Here is a 16,791-nt window from a genome sequence, read left to right on the forward strand (position 1 = left end):
GACACCTCGTGGGAGGAGTGCTCAGCCAAATCCAAGCAGTCGCAAAGCTTTCTCTCATGCATGGATGACCTCTATCTGACGCAGGAAGTCTACGGGCTGACAAGAGGTAAAGCGCTGCTCGACCTCGTACTGGCAACTGAGGACGACCTAACGATCGAAGGGAAGCTGGGTTACCTTCACCATCTGCCGAAAAAGCTGGCAAGTCAGTCAGTAATACAGAAGTCCTCAACTTCAGGAAAGCTGACTTTGACAAGCTAAGGAGGCTTGTCAGAGAGGCCCTAAAGGGCCACAACCCAAAGGAGAGGGGAGTTCATGACGAGCAGTTGCTCCTCAAGGGAGTAATCATGGATGAGCAAGCAAAGTCCACCCCGTCTTGGAGGAAAGGCAGAAAAAGGGCACAGCAGCCCCCTTGGGTCTCCAGGGAACTGGTGGACCTCCTACGTCTTGAAAGGAAGACCTACAAAGGATGGAGGACTGGAACCACCACCAAGGAAGAATACTCTGCTCTGGTCCGGACCTGCAGAGAGCAAACCAGGAAAGTCAAGGTTGCAATGGAATTCCATGTAGCTACAAATATCAAGGACAATAAAAAGACCTTTTTTAGATATGTGGGGAGCTGGAGGAAAAGCAAGGGCAACACTGGACCCCTGCTAAACCAGATGGGGCAACTGACAACCAATGCCCAGGAAAAAGCAAACTTGCTAAATGGGTACTTTGCATCAGTTTTTCACCAGTCCCATGGGACGCCCCTGCCCACTATGGCTCAGGGAGGTCCAGGTGAGGGACATTCTTTGCCCTCCATCGAAGCTGACCTCGTGAAAAAACACCTTGATAGGCTGGATACCTTTAAGTCAGCCAGCCCTGACGGGTTACACCCAAGGGTACTCAAGGAGCTGGCAAGCATCATAGCTCAGCTCCTGGCACAGATCTTTGAGAGCTCTTGGCACTCTTGTGAAGTGCCCAAAGACTGGAGGAGGGCCAATGTCATGCCTATCTTCAAGAAAAGGAGGAAAGTAGATCCGGTAAACTACAGGCCCATCAGCCTGACCTCTATCCAGGGGAAGGTCTTGGAAAAGATTATGAAAGAAGCCATCCTTAACAGACTAGCTGAAGGCAATATGCTGAGGGATACCCAGCATAGGTTTATTGCGGGTAGGTCTTGCTGAACCAATCTCATTTCCTTTTATGACCAGGTGACCTATCACCTGGACAAGGGGGAAGAGATTGACGTTGTATATCTTGACTTTAAAAAAGGCTTTGATCTGGTATCCCATGATCACCTCTTGGCTAAACTGGCTAACTGTGGCCTCGACCTCACCACGATCCGCTGGCTGGGGAATTGGCTCCGTGGTAGGACTCAGAGGGTGGTGGTTCACAGAAGTCAATCGTCTTGGTGAACAGTCACCAGTGGGGTCCCTCAAGGCTCTGTCCTAGGGCCTATACTATTTAACATTTTCATCAATGATGTGGACATTGGTGTCAGAAGCAGACTGGCCAAGTTTGCTGATGGTACCAAACTCTGGGATAAAGCATCCACACCTGAGGACACGAGGGCGATCAGGCAGATCTTGACAGGCTCATGAAATGGGCAGGTGAGAACCTGATGGTGTTTAACACTGAAAAATGCAAGGTTCTCCACCTTGGGAGGAAAAACCTGCAGCATCCTTATAGGCTCGGCAGTGCTACACTGGTTAGCACTACAGATGAAAGGGACTTGGGGGTCATGATTGACCACAAGATGAACATGAGCCTTCAATACGATGCTGCAGCTAGTAAAGTGAGCAAAATGCTGGCTTGCATCCATAGATGCTTCTCAAGCAAATCCTGGGACGTCATTCTTCTGTTGTACTCGGCCTTGGTGAGGCTGCAGCTGGAGTACTGCATCCAGTTTTGGGCTGCACAATTCAAAAAGGATGTGGAGAAGCTTGAAAGGGTGCAGAGGAGAGCCACACACATGGTCAGAGGTCAGGAAAACAGACCTTATGATGAGAGGCTGAGAGCCATGGGGCTCTTCAGCCTAGAAAAGCACAGGCTCAGGGGTGATCTGCTGGCCACCTATAAGTTTATCAGGGGTGCTCATCAAGATCTGGGGGAACGTCTGTTCACCAGAGCGCCCCAAGGGACGGCAAGATTGAACAGTCACAAACTCCGCCGCGACCGATTCAGGCTGGACATAAGAAAGAACTTCTTTACTGTCCAAACCCCCAAGGTTTGGAACAGACTGCCGCCGGAGGCGGTTCAAGCACCCACTTTGAATGCCTTCAAGACACATTTGGATGCTTATCTTGCTGGGATCCTATGATCCCTGCTGCCTTCCTGCCTCTGGGGCAGGGGGCTAGACTCGATGATCCTCCGGGGTCCCTTCCAGCCCAAATGTCTATGAAAACTACTTCAGGCAGACACGTGAATAAAACCCAGATATCTAATGAGAGACAAATTTCACCCACTTAGCTATAGAATGAATATGCCAAATTATGTACGTGCCTCTTCTGATGATTTGGCCAGAAGCTACTTTCTGTGTCAGAAAAAGAACAGATATCCTACACTCTAGCACAATTTCGTATTTCAAAGATGTCCAACTGGCAGTCCACAGGCCATGAGGCCCACAACTGGTTATACTTAGCCTGTGGGACTTAGCACAGCTGCTAAGTCTGCTGCATTAGCATGGCTCCAGAACTCAGGGAGTAAAGGTTGGCACTGCTAGAACTCCCCTTACCTGTCACCAAAGTCAGGTCCTTGGTAACAGCTGATGACTAAAACAGTTTGCAGGGGAAACAGGGGAACAAGCCATTCCAACACAGATGATTTGGCAGTTGCGCCAACAAGCCACAGCCCCACCACTGGAGTTGGGCTGTGCAGTCCACAATAAGCCCCATGATCTGGAGCTGACCCATGAGTCCAAATAAGCAGGACAGCCCTGTCACATTTAGTCATGTAACTTACAGCAAAGAATGTGCATTATACTCCAGAGAGGAAATGGACCATGAGGGTCATCAATTCAAACATCCATGGCCCCAGGCACAGATGCAAGACTTACTGTTGTTTCTCAGCCATCCCAGCTGCCTATCCAACCTCTTCTTGAAAATCTCAAATAAATAAGATTCCACACCCTCTGTAGGCAACTTGTTCCACTGTCTTTTCTTTTTACTGTTCCCCCTGAGATTTAATCTAATTTTGTTTTGCTGTAATTTAAACCCCAATGCCTCTTGTCCTGCCCTCTCCAGCAAAACAGAACAGAATTTTCTTTTTCTTTACAGCAGACCTTCAATTATTTGAAAAATGTTAACACATGCCTCCTTAACCTCTTTTTAACCCAACTAAAAGTCGAAAGGTTCTTTCAGCTCTTTTTTCATATGGCTTGCATTTCAAACCCTTTAGCCCTTTATTGCCTGCCTTTCGATCTTCTTCCTCATTCCAACAACCTTTTTAGAATGCTGGCCACAGTACTCCAGCTGAGGTCTAACCAGTGTCAGGCAAAGTAGTACGAGGGTCTTGTCAATCTAACCCTAAATTGCATGTGCTTTTCTTGCAACAACATTATATTGCTGACTCATGCTGAGTCTGTGGTCCACTGAAACCCTTAGATCCCTCATTCTGTATTTGCATTTTCCTTAATACCTTATATTTTTCTTTGTCTATCTTGTCCACAGCCCACCTTTTCTGCATTTGTGTTCAGGGGCTGAGCATCTTCTAAATCCATGCAATAATTTAAAGATGAAATGTATAAATATCTGCAAATATAAAAATGAGTTCATTTAGCAATTTGTAATGTCACATATGGAATTACAAAAATATAGGCAGCTATATCTCTATGTAACCTTATGACATGTTTGCAAATATTTTAATGTACATATTAACAACCGTATTTGAAAGATTTATCAAACAGAAAAAAAAAGTCTCGATAATATCCTAACTATTCACTTATCTAGCGTTTTTTCATTGGAATGAACAGTATTTGGACTTTCAGTTGCAAAATACTATCGCATGTAGAACTACCTTATATATATATATATATATATTCAATTATGAGATTATAAGTAAAAAATAAGAGCAGGGAAAGAAAGAGGAACCAAGAAAGAAACTGAACAAGAAAAAAACTAGTCAGAACGCTAAGTAATAAGAATGCCAAGCAGAGTGATCTTGTATGCAGAGAGCATTACAGATGAGACTAAATTAATTCTTGGAATTTATAAGGCATAGCTCATATGAGAACCAGCTGCACCATTCTCATGAATATTGTAAATAACTTATTTTTTTCTTGTTTAGCAGAGTGTCGCAGAGCACTTAGGTATCCTGCTCCTAAGAAGGGAGAAAACTGCTAGGGAAAGAGCCCTAGCAGTGAGTGACGAGCCCAGCTGCTGGTTGACAAGGCAACCAGAGGTCAGCTGACCAGAAGGGGCAGGGCCTGGCTCCCATATAAAGCCTAGGGGCTGAGGCCAGAGACAGTTCCCTACCAGCAGCCAGGAAGGAGCTTTCCCTGAGCAAAGCCATGACAGAGAGGCCTGACCGCAAGTACAGCCCCGAGCCGGGTAAAAGACAGAGCATCCCTGGGGTGTTTTGAATAACGTGGTTATAGCTGGGCGGCTTCAGTTTATGTTATAGCCGAGGGGCTAGCGTTTTGTTTACTGTTTAAAACCTGTGGTTTGGGTGAGGCTATTAGGGGTTAGAGGAGGCCTCACAGGGGACCCACAGCAGCGTGGGGACCCCAGCGCCAGCGAGGGCGCAGCAGTCGGGGTGCACTGACCCCAGCCCCAGAAAGGGGGGTCAGTTGAGAAGCCCCAAAGAGGGGACGTCGAGGAGAAGCCCCAGTGTGGGTGTCGTGAGCCCCAGAGAAGGGGGGCAGCATTGTGGAGAAGCCCCAGAGAAGGGGGCACAGAGTGAGACTGGGCCGTGGAGAGCCCTAGTGCCAGAGAGAGCGCAGATCGAAAGAGGCAGGGCCTGAAGAGGACAAGGGGGCCAGATTATAAACAAGGCCCAGACCAAACAACGTCTATTCCACCTGTGAGGCTTAGGGCGTGGTAAAGGGGTGGTTGGAGCCACGCATAGCCCATAAGGCTAGGGTGCCCCTGAAGCACCCATCACAAAGTGGGACCAACGAGGGGTCCGGGAAACCACGGGGTCCGAGTGTCCAGCAAGACATGACCAAGAGAGTGTAAAAGGCAGCTTCCCAAATATATTTTGTCAAAGACGTGGCGGGCGAGAGTCGAGGGTGCCCACTGGGTCAACTTGGCACGGTAAAGGGGGCCTTAGGGAGATCATGGCCATCCTGCTAGACCCCATGCCGTGACAGAGCAAATCAATTTTTCTTTTAGGCAGATTATAGCCCCAAAGTAAAAAACTGCAAGTTTCTCTCATTTCATCACATAAACTAGTGATTTTCAAACCATGTTCCAAGGGTGCCCTGGGGTCCTGTGACAGGTCACCAGGGGTTCTGCAAATAGACGGGGGGTAATGGCGGTGTAGGCTGGAAGGCACTGCACTTGCATTGCCGAGCAGCCTGGCTCCATGTCAGACTTCAGGATAGGGGTAAGGGTTCTGTGGCAAAAGAAATTATATGAAAGGGTTCCACTTTAAGAAGTCTGAAAACTTCTGATGTAAGAAAATGTAACAAGAAGTATTTTTGGTTAAATTTTTGGGAAGAAGTATTTAAAATACTTAAAGCTTCTATATTAGGTTTATGTGATTCTGATTACGTTCTCATTGCATTCAACACAAATGATTACTCGTTGATGTTTCTTGTGACTATTCTGCTCGACTCAGACACTGTTTGTTTTATAGATCCCAAACCCCTCTAAAACCTAAAACGTATATTTGTCTTGCATCCAGTAGGTTAATTATATTATTAAAGAGAATAATATTGTATTTTTCACCCTAAGATCTTCAGGATTCAAAATGCTCTACAAGTAACAGACAAAATTCTTACCTTCAGTACACACGCACATTTGTTTTATCGATGCAGATCTCTGGGATATATTCTGCCTGTTTCACCATCTGTTACATGGACAATTCTTCATTAGGTACACATTCAGAGGAATCAGTTCACCTAGCAAAAGGAAAAAATGTATAAAGCAACACTGCATACACATTTATGGGGGAAATAAAGAAAAAAAAAACTTACCTGATTGTAAGTACAGGTGGAACTTAGGTAGGAAGAATATAATTACTCAGACTGGATAGTACTGGAGTGCTATTATAGCCATGATGGTCAGTGAGACCCGATAAAAAGGCCTTGTTTTTGAAAGCTTGTCTAACTTTATCCCCAACTTAATCCAATAGAAACCATTACCCACAAAAATCCTTGATTCAGACTGGATAATAATTTAATCACTTGTGTAAATTGGCATATTTAACATTGGAGATTTTTAATGACCCCATATTCCTAGAACCTTTTATTTCTACTTACTGGTTTGGGGCTGATTTAGAGAAATATCATTAAATAGACTACCAAATATCCTGTAACATTTGGATATTCTATGAAAGTCTCCAATCCAAATACCTAACTCTAAGCAGCTATTAACAATTGTCTGAGGTGGTGTGAATGAAGGTTTTAACTTCAGCTTGGTTAACAATGGTAATTCCGGTTTTCAGGGTAGTTCAAGATTTCACAAGTTCTTTTAAATTTTGGTTTGGAAAGAAATCTATTAAAAAAAGAAGTTGTCTCCCAAAAGGCATTACCATTCTCTATTCAGCTGTATACATAGACACTGCTCCAGGATGGTCTGCCTGGTGGGTGGTTCTGGAAGAGAAGGCCAGGAAAACCAGAAATCTGAGGCAGTCACTTGTATCGACTACCCTGGTCATCCAAGGAGGTAAGGCTTCCTGGGTTTTCTGGCTCTCGGCTTCTGCCAGTCGGGTGGAAGGACGCACCACAATTAATTAACTTTACTAAATTTGATTTAATTGAATCAACTAATTTTGATGATAATTTTTTCTGACTAGCTTTAATTTTAATCTAGTACAACTATCAGGATCTTTTTCTTCTATGACAATCATAATTTTAGGAAAAGCAAAGCAACAAAGGTATACCTGGCAGGTTCCTGTGCACTTTCAGACAGTGGAACTAAATAAACTTACAACTAATATTTTGTTAACAAAGCAATATTATTTTTACCAATAAGCCCAAAAATACTTGCTAAAATGAAATGCTTGAAAACACTGCCTTCTTCAGTTCAAGTAAACATAACATAAAACAAACAACATTTATCATCACATTCATCTAATATAAAGTTAACACTAAACTTAGAAAGCAGAAACTGTGTCAGAAGTAGCTTTGTATTCTTTCTCCAATTTTAGAATGTTTTCCTTTTTTTATTAGGTTTCAATACACTAACATATCACCCTATCACATACATTAGAGTTCAAATAAATCTATAAGTACATATAAGGGTTAACTATAAGAGTTAAAATAAATCTACAAACCAAGCTATGCCCCATGCTGCAGTTCCTTACATTCATGCATTAACTATACACCTCTGTATCTAAATTCCATGGGGGAGATCTTATTTTAGTAAGAAATTTACTGAAATTTTTAGTGGCAAGCACAATATAAATTACCTTTAAAACCATCCGAGTTAAGTCTTTTAATGCTCTCCACATATTACGCTAAAAGAAAGAACACACAGTATATCTTTCATTATTACTGTTATTTTAAAATCGATAAGAAACCATTAGTAGACACATATGTGCGCATAGGTGCATATATAGCAGAGTTTAAAATCCACAAGAAGCAATTCCTTTAGTGATTTTTTTTTTTTTTAAACACTTATCAGTTTTGACTAGAACAGACAGAAAAAATGTGGTCTATTTAGAACCAGTGCTTCACAGTTGAATCCTAGCTCTCACCCACAATATGCTGGTTGCACACTGCTGGGGCAACTCACTTCACTTCTCCTACAGAAAAATGGATTGGGAAACAAACAAACCTCACAGGAATGGGTTGAAGGTCAACTACTGTTAGTAACATGGTTGCAAACAAAAATCGGTGAGGTTCCGGAAGACTGGAAAAGAGCCAGAGTGGTCCCAAGAAAGGAAGGAAAGAGGTTGCAGGGAATTACAGGCCAATCAGTCTGACGTCCATCCCTGAAAAGATCTTGGAAAAATCATCAAGGAATCCATCAGCTACAGGCTAAAGGAAGGCAACCTTCTGAATGCGAGCCAACATGGCTTTATTACTGGTAGGTCTTGCCTGACCATCCTTGTCTCCTTCTATGACCAGGTGATGCACTGCCTAGACAAGGGAGACTAGGTGGATGTCATATATCTGGATTTCAAAAAAGCCTTTGACTTAGTCTCCCATGGTGTCCTCATGGTTAAGCTGTGGAGCCCGATAGCTGGGAACTGGCTCCGGGATTGGATCCAAAGAATACTGGTTGATGGGAGAGAATCAGCATGGCGCAAGGTGGCCAGTGGCATCCCTCAGGGCTCAGTACATGGACCCGTACTCTTCAAGATCTTCATTAACGATCTGGATTTGGGCATCAGATGCAGGCTGGCAAAGTTCGCGGATGACACTGAACTGCCGGGGAAAGTGGTCACGCTGGAAAACAGGCTGGGATTACAGGCTGACCTGGACACATTTGCAAGGTGGGCAGACCAAAACCTGATGGCCTTCAACGTAGAGAAGTACAGGGTGCCCCACCTTGGGAGGAAGAACCAGCAGCATACTTATAGGCTCGGCAGTGCTACGCCCACTAGCACCACGCCTGAAAGAAACTTGGGGATTCTGACTGACCACTAGATGAATATGAGCTACCAATATGATGTTGTAGCTGGCAAAGCAAACCAAACTGGCATGCATCCACCAATTCACCTCAAGCTAAACCAAGGACATCGTCTTCCTGCTTTAATCGGCCTTAGGGAGGTTGCAGCTGGAGTACTGCATCCTTTTGGGCGCCCCACTTCAGGAGGGATGTAGATATGCTTGACAGAGTCCAAAAGAGAGCCACCCATAGGATCAAAGGCCAAGTGGGCAAGCCTTTTGAGGAGAGGCTGAAGGACCTGGGACTCTTCAGCCTGGAGAAGAGAAAGCTCAGGGGGGACTTGGTGGCAGCCTACAAGTATATAAGCGGGGTGCATCAGGACCTGGGAGAACAGTTGTTCACCAGGGCTCCCCAAGGGATAACAAGGTCTAGCAGCCAAACTCCTGGAAGGCCAATTTTAGACTGGACATAAGAAAAAAACGTCTTTACGGTTCGTGTGCCCAGGGTCTGGAACAGACTCCCTCCAGAGGTAGTGCAAGAATCTACTCTGGACTCATTCAAAAGGTGTCTAGATGTTTATCTTGCTGAGACCCCAGCAGACTTCCTGCTTATGGCAGAGGGGCTAGACTCACTGATCGTACGAGGTCCCTTCCAGCCCCTAATGTCTATGAAATTAGCGCGGAGAGGAGTGGTTGCTCCTCAAAGGAGCGATCCTGACAGCACAAGGGATGGCCATCCCAACTCGGAAAAGGGTAGCAAAAGGGCACAGCAACCTCCTTGGCTCAGCAGGGAACTTGACGTCCTCCTACGCCTCAAAAGAGAGGCTGGAAGGCTAGAAGTACCACCAAGGAGGAGTACTCAGCACTGGTCCATACCTGCAGGGAGCGGATCAGGAAAGGCAAGTCTGCAACCGAGCTCCATCTGACCACACATATATCAAGGATAACAAAAAGTCCTTTTTCAGATATGTAGGGAGTCGGAAAAGAAGCAAGGGTAACATTGGACCCCTGCTGAACCAAACAGAACAGCTGATACCCGACACTCAGGAAAAGGCCAATCTGCTCAACAGGTACTTTGCGTTGGTCTTTCATCAGTCCAATGGGACTGCAAGGTGGGACGGCCAGGGGGAGGCGTATTTATACCCAGCATCAGTGTTGATCTAGTAAAGGATCACCTCAAGAGGCTGGACACCTTCAAGTCAGCTGGTCCTGACAGATTACACCCTAGAGTACTCAAGGAGTTGTGGCAGGTATCATAGCCCAACCATTGGCAAAAAATATTTGAAAATTCATGGCGCTCAGGTGAAGTACCTGAAGACTGGAAGAAGGCCAATGTAGTACCCATCTTCAAGAAAGGGTGGAAAGTAGATCCTGGGAATTACAGGCCAATCACTTTGACCTCAATCCCTGGTAACATTCTGGAGAAAATTATCAAGGAAACCCTTCTTGATAAGCTGGCCGAAGGCAACATCCTGAGGGATTCATAGATGTTAGGGTTGGAAGAGACGTCAATAGATCATCAAGTCCAACCCCCTGCATAGGCAGGAAAGAGTGCTGGGTTTAGATGACCCCAGCTAGATGCTTATCTAACCTGCTCTTGAAGACCCCTAGGGTAGGGGAGAGCACCACCTCCCTTGGGAGCCCATTCCAGACCTTGGCCACTCGAACTGTGAAGAACTTCTTCCTAATGTCCAATCTAAATCTGCTCTCTGCTAGCTTATGGCCATTATTTCTTGTAACCCCCAGGGGTGCCTTGGTGAATAAAGCCTCACCAATTCCCTTCTGTGCCCCCATGATGAACTTATAGGCAGCCACAAGGTCGCCTCTCAACCTTCTCTTGCGGAGGCTGAAGAGGTCCAGGTGCCCTAGTCTCTCCTCGTAGGGCTTGGCCTGCAAGCCCTTAACCATATGTCTGGCCTTCTCTGGACCCTCTCCAGGTTATCCACATCCCTCTTGAAGTGCGGCGCCCAAAATTGCATGCAGTATTCCAACTGTGGTCTGACCAGCACCCGATAGAGCGGAAGTATCACCTCCTTGGTTCTGTTCGTCATGCATCTGCTGATGCACGATAAAGTGCCATTAGCTTTTCTGATGACTTCGTCACACTGATGACTCATGTTCATCTTGGAGTCCACTAGAACCCCAAGATCCCTTTCCGTTTCTGTGCCTCCAAGCAGGTCATTTCTTAGGCAGTAGGTATGCTGGACCTTTTTCCTCCCTAGGTGCAGCACTTTGCATTTCTCCTTGTTGAATTGCATTCTGTTGTTTTGTGCCCATATGTCCAACCTGTCCAGGTCTGCTTGTAGTTGTTCCCTGCCCTCCGGTGTGTCCACTTCTCCCCACAGTTTTGTGTCATCCGCAAACTTGGCCAGAGTACACTTCACTCCCTCGTCCAAGTCGCTGATGAAGACATTGAAGAGTATCGGTCCAAGGACCGAGCCCTGCGGGACCCCACTGCCCACATCCTTCCAGGTTGATACCGACCCATCCACTACGACTCTCTGGGTACGACCCTCTAGCCATTTCGCCACCCACCAGACTGTGTAGTCATCCAAGTCACAGCCTATTAACTTGTTCACCAGTATGGGGTGGGATACCATATCGAAGGCCTTCCTGAAGTCTAAGTAAATGACGTACACCAAAACCTGATGGACGTCAACCCCTAATCCTGCGTCCAGGTATTTTGTAACCTGGTCATAAAAAGAGACTAGATTAGTCAGGCATGATCTACCTGCTACGAACCCCTCAGCATAATTTTTCCTGCCGGGCTCTCGCAAATGTGAGCCTTGATAATTTTTTCAAAGATTTTGCCTAGGATGGAAGTGAGACTGACTGGCCTATAGTTGCCTGGGTCCTCCTTCCTCCCCTTCTTGAAAATGGGGACCACATTGGCCCTTTTCCAGTCCTCCAGGACCTGGCCCATACGCCATGTATTCAAATATTCCCGCCAGTGGCTGCGCAATGACATCAGCCAATTCCCACCAGTGGCTGCGTAATGACGTAGCCAGCATGGGTTGGTCGGGCAAGACCTACCCATGACAAATCTCATCTCCTTCTATGACCAGGTGACATATTACCTGGACAAAGGTGAAGAGATTGGCATCATATATCTGGACTTTAAAAAAGCTTTTGATTTGGTGTCCCATGACCTCCTCACAGAAAAAATTGGCCAACTGTGGCCTCAGCTTCACCACAGTCCGATGGCTGTGTAACTGGCTCCGAGGTCGGACCCAGAGAGTAGTGGTCAATGGTAGCTAATCATCATGGCACTCTGCAACCAGTGGCGTCCCCCAAAGCTCTGTCCTTGGACCAGTTCTTTTTAACATCTTTATTAATGATGTGGACATTGGTGTCAGAAGTGCACTGGCTAAGTTCGTCGATGACACTAAACTCTGGGGCGTAGCATCTACACCTGATGACAGTGTAGTGATCCAGGTTGACTTAGATAAACTTAGTAAGTGGGCAGATACAAACCGGATGATGTTCAATATTGATAAATGTAAGGTAAAAAAAGTAAAAAACCCGCAGCATGCCTATAGACTTGGCAGTGCTACGCTTACTAGCACCATGGCTAAAAGAGACTTGGGGGTCATGATTGACCACAAAATGAACTTGAGCCACCAATGCGATGTTGCAGCTGGCAAAGCAAACAATACTCTGGCTTGCAGCTATAGTTGCTTCTTAAGTAAATCTCAGGATGTCATTCTTCCGCTGTACTCGGCCTTGGTGAGGATGTAGCTGGAGTTCTGCATCCAATTCTGGGCTCCGCAATTCAAGAAGGATGTTGAGAAGCTTGAGAGAGTCCAGAGGAGAGCCACGTGCATGATCAGAGGGCAAGAGAATAGGCTTTATGAAGAGAGGCTGAGAGCCATGGGACTCTTCAGCTTGGAAAAGCTTGGGCTCAGGGGGAACCTGGTGGCTGCTTACAAGTATATAACGGGTGTACATCAGGATCTGGGAGAACGTCAGTTCACCAGAGTGCCCCAAGGAAAAATAAGGACCAGCATAACATCATAAACTCCTCCAAGATAGTTTTAGGCTGGACATAAGGAAGAACTTCTTTACTGTCCGAGCCCCCAAGACCTGGAATAGACTCCCTCCAAAAGTGGTGCAGGCACCTACTCTGGACTCATCCAAGAAGCGTTTGGATGCTTATCTTGCTGGGATCCTTTGACCCCAGCTGACTTCCTGCTCCTGGGGCAGGGGGCTGGACTTGATGATCTTCAAGGTCCCTTCCAGCCCCAACGTCTATAAAATCTATGAAAGGCATCCAAATAATCTATTCATACATCTAAATATTGTAACCCGAGTACACCCAAGGGTTGTCCTATTCTCAATTGAATGGGATGGGTAGGCAGGAAGGACGCTGTGAGAGGGATGCCAGAATTTCGAGCAGATCCCTCTTCCCCCTGTAGAGTTAGCCCAAGCCCAAAGTTCTTAACTATATACAATTTATTAAATTATAATATACCTAAACAGAAAACTAAATATCATATACATATATGCATACAGTGAACACTAACTAATAACCAGGGTCAAACCCTAAATAACACTATTTACAACATCACAATACAACATTTCAATTACAAAATATAAGGCACAAACATGAACAATCTCAATAACATCTATTCCTTAATATAGTACCTGACCCATGGCAAGAGATAGTCCTCCTTCCAATGGGGTCCTTTGGGGGGTTTCCAGGAAGCACTAGGCCCCTCCCTGTGCCCTGCTCTGGGCACCGAGGGCTCAGCTCCTCTCAGCAGCTGCACCACTGTGGCTGGCTCCTGGGTGCTGGGCCTCATGCTGCAGCACTACCATTTCCCTGTGCTCTGGCTCGGCACTGAGGGCTCTCTTAGCAAAGGCCAGGCCCCTCAGGCTCCGGATGGCCATCCTCATGCCAGGTGGCTAACCCAAGCAGCCCCCACTGCTCCCTAGCTCCCAAGGCTCGGGCTCATGCACCACCCAACGCACCATGGGACCTGGTTATTTGCTGGGAGATGGGGCCTGAGCTGCCTCACTGTAGCCCCAAGGCCTTTGCCCCGTGTGCTGCCCTGCGCACTGTGTGGCCCGCTGGCCCTTCTGAGGTTGCAGGCTTGAACTGCCGCTTGCGGCTCCCAAAGCCTGGGCTCCATGCACTGAACTGCACACCGTGACGGGCCTGAGCAGTCTCGGACCTGTAACTTTAGGACAAGGATTGGCTCTATGGCCAGATGGGCCTGATTGCATGCGATCTGGGAAGCTAAGCAGGCCTGGTTCGTACCTGGATGGGAGGCTGCCTGGGAATGCTGGAGGCTGCCTGCCCTTTTTTTGTGTCTTTAAGAAGCAGCTTGATGCCTACCTGACTGGGGTCAATTGAGCCCAGTTTTCCTCCTGCCCAGGCAGGGGGTCAGACTTGAAGATCTACAAGGTCCCTTCTGACCCTACTTCTATGATTCTAAGGGCTGGGTTGGTCAGGCTGGGGCGCGAAGCAGGGCTGGGCACAAGAAGTTTATTACCATCCCTGTGCACTGTCAACAGCCCGAGTGGTCTCGCGCCACTCCCAAGGCTGCTCCTCCAGTGGCAGCTTCAGGAGCCTTTGTCCTATTGCACATTGGGGGAAAGCTCCCCAGCTTTTCTTGGCTCTGCTCTTCTTGAGTCCCTCGCCATATCTGCCCCTTGTGCTGGGCATGCAGCTCCTTTTATATGCTCCAGAGCTCTACCCCTGAAGTCTTCTGGACCTGACAGTTTAATCTTCAACCAGGTCCGAGGGAGCTCTTCTCCTCCTCCTCCCCTCAGGAAAGGGGTGTGACTTTATTTCTCCTGCTGCCTCCTGATTGGTGGATGGGCTCCACCAATCAAAACAGCAGGCTCTCAAGCCTGGGACTCAACCCAAGCTCTGCAAGGAGAACCTGCTACAATATATACATAAAATAATAATTATTTTAAATAATAAAACCATACTTTCCAATTTAGCGATTTTTACAGTTAAATGTGTAATTTGTTAAATATTTGGTTGAAATTCAATACAAGTGAATTGTCACTTTCAGCAAAATAGCAGCTCTTGCTGTTATTTTATAGACAGTCATGTGCTAAAGCCAATAAGAAATACCTTATTTTTCACTCTTAGCTCTAGATTTCTGATTTCTACAGTTAACATAATATTATAATTTGATCATTACTTTCTGCTGCTGATCGGGTAGAAAACTCATTAGAGAGAGGGGTATCAATCTAACTACAAGACTGGGAGCCAGGAATATCAGGGTTCTAACTCTGTTGCTTTTGAGCAAATCAAGTAATTTACACATTTCACTAAGCCTTTGCTTTCGTTTGATACTTTTAAAACAGAAATAGTATTTCTTATACCCTGGGAGATGGCTTGGTAAGCATGAATTATTCTTTTTATATCCTTCTATCTCCACCTTCAAGCTATTTCAGTTACGGAGTATCTATGACTTTATTGTTCTATAATGGGAATCAAATCAGAGCCCATATAACTGACACTATGCCTCCCTTCTTTTGAGACCAAAATCTTAGTAGTGGCTATCTTGCATACATTTATAAGAAATAAGTGAACAACTGCAATAACTAAGCAAATTGAGAAGGCAGATCTTTAAGACTGGCTTAGATACTGACTAATAAGTTCCCTAACAAAGGAACACCTTTCTTCCTTTTGCTTTGCTGTACTTTAAAAATAATCATCTCCAGCCTTTAGAACATATTTTGAACATTGGCAGGAGCTTGCTCATCTCCCTCCTGTGGTCTTCACTGTTTATTAGAGATGCTTCTCACACAGAGAGAATACGAAACTGAAAATGTTATACTATCTATCCAGTTTTCAATTTTCTGTGATCCATCATATATCTGTACAAGCTGTTTACTAAGTTGTTTGTAACAAGACAGGCTGCCTTCTATAAATGTACGTGTGAGGTCTGACAGCACACATGCATGGTTGCTTTGGGTTAAAAAAACTAGTTCACAAAAAATTCTGTAATTAAAACAAACTGACTTTACACCTTTTTTGTTTCAATCCCATGTTAGAAACTCAAATATGTTGATGGTCTTCAAACACAGGTAACACACAGCAATTGAATCTTGAGATGAATACAAAGGCATTTTTATGTTTTTTAAAGTTATTACTTAGTGATATTATTACATGCTTCTGGCCTAAATGTATTAATTTCATCAGCTGCAAAACTCAACAACCATGCCCAGTACCTAAATCTGACTTCTAATATGTGCATACATCTTCCAATGATTTCAGAAAAAGTTACAGTTTTACCTAAAACTGAAATTGTCCCTAAATGTTTCTGTCAAAAAACAGGAACAGAGGGAAAATCATTTTTTAGAGGTGCACCAATACATCGGTCTGATATCAGATCGGTACCAATAAGAAGAAAATTGTCTATATTGGATATTGGGCCTATGGGGCCAATAATTTGGCCAATAAATGCCTGTACTGTGTGCAACCGCAGCACAACATGGAGCAGAGCCTGCAGCATGCAGAGCTGCCTCCAGCTGGTAAGTCAGAAGGAGAGGGGGAGGGAAGGGGTGTGATGGGGCAGATCAATGCTCCTGCAGTGAGGGAAGGGGTAGGGGCAGCTACTGCCTAGCAAGGGGGGGGGGGGCATGAGACAGAGGCACGGCTTGTAGGGAGGGAGCAGCTTCCACCACTGCTTGCACCCCGGGAGGGTGGGGGGCGCGTGCCCCCGGATTTGCATGGCACGGTGTGAGCTGCAGCTGCAGGGTGGAGCCAGAGCCAGCGTTGCATGGGGCTTTTCTTGCTGAGGGCTGGGCTCAGAACAGGCCCGCTCTGAGCCCAGCCCCCAGCAAGAAAAGCTCCATGCAGCGCTGGCTCTGGTTCCACCCCACAGCTGCAGTCCGCCCCACACCACGCAGATCCAGAGGCACATGCTCCCCCCGCTCCCGCCCTCCCGGGGTGCAAGCAGCAGTGGGAGCCGCCCCACCCTGCAAGCCGCATCTCCATCCCGTGCCCCTCCCGACTCCCCTGGGCAATGCCTGGCCCAGCCCCCTCCCTCACCACGGGGGCATTGATCTGTCCCCCACCAGGCCCCTTCCCTCCCCACTCTCCTTCCTCCACACCAGACATACCACCT

General features: G+C 46.2%; 1 protein-coding gene across 12 annotated transcripts in view; it reads right to left on the reverse strand.

Moving 5' to 3' along the window:
- Positions 1-16,791, reverse strand: part of SHLD2 (shieldin complex subunit 2) — a 129,099-nt gene that overhangs the window by 109,190 nt on the left and 3,118 nt on the right. For 8 of the 12 annotated variants that reach the window (XR_009463025.1, XM_019497074.2, XM_059729814.1 and 5 more), the window contains exons 2-4: positions 7,555-7,602; positions 5,924-6,043; positions 3,619-3,731 (exon numbers count right to left, since the gene is read on the reverse strand). The gene's annotated coding sequence lies outside the window, so the exon portion shown is untranslated. The remainder of the gene's footprint in view (positions 1-3,618; positions 3,732-5,923; positions 6,044-7,554; positions 7,603-16,791) is intronic. The other 4 variants (XM_019497075.2, XM_014601714.3, XM_059729811.1 and 1 more) reach the window with 3 other exon arrangements.

The sequence above is a fragment of the Alligator mississippiensis genome, chromosome 6, assembly GCF_030867095.1.
Source record: "Alligator mississippiensis isolate rAllMis1 chromosome 6, rAllMis1, whole genome shotgun sequence".
Lineage (NCBI taxonomy): Eukaryota > Metazoa > Chordata > Crocodylia > Alligatoridae > Alligator > Alligator mississippiensis.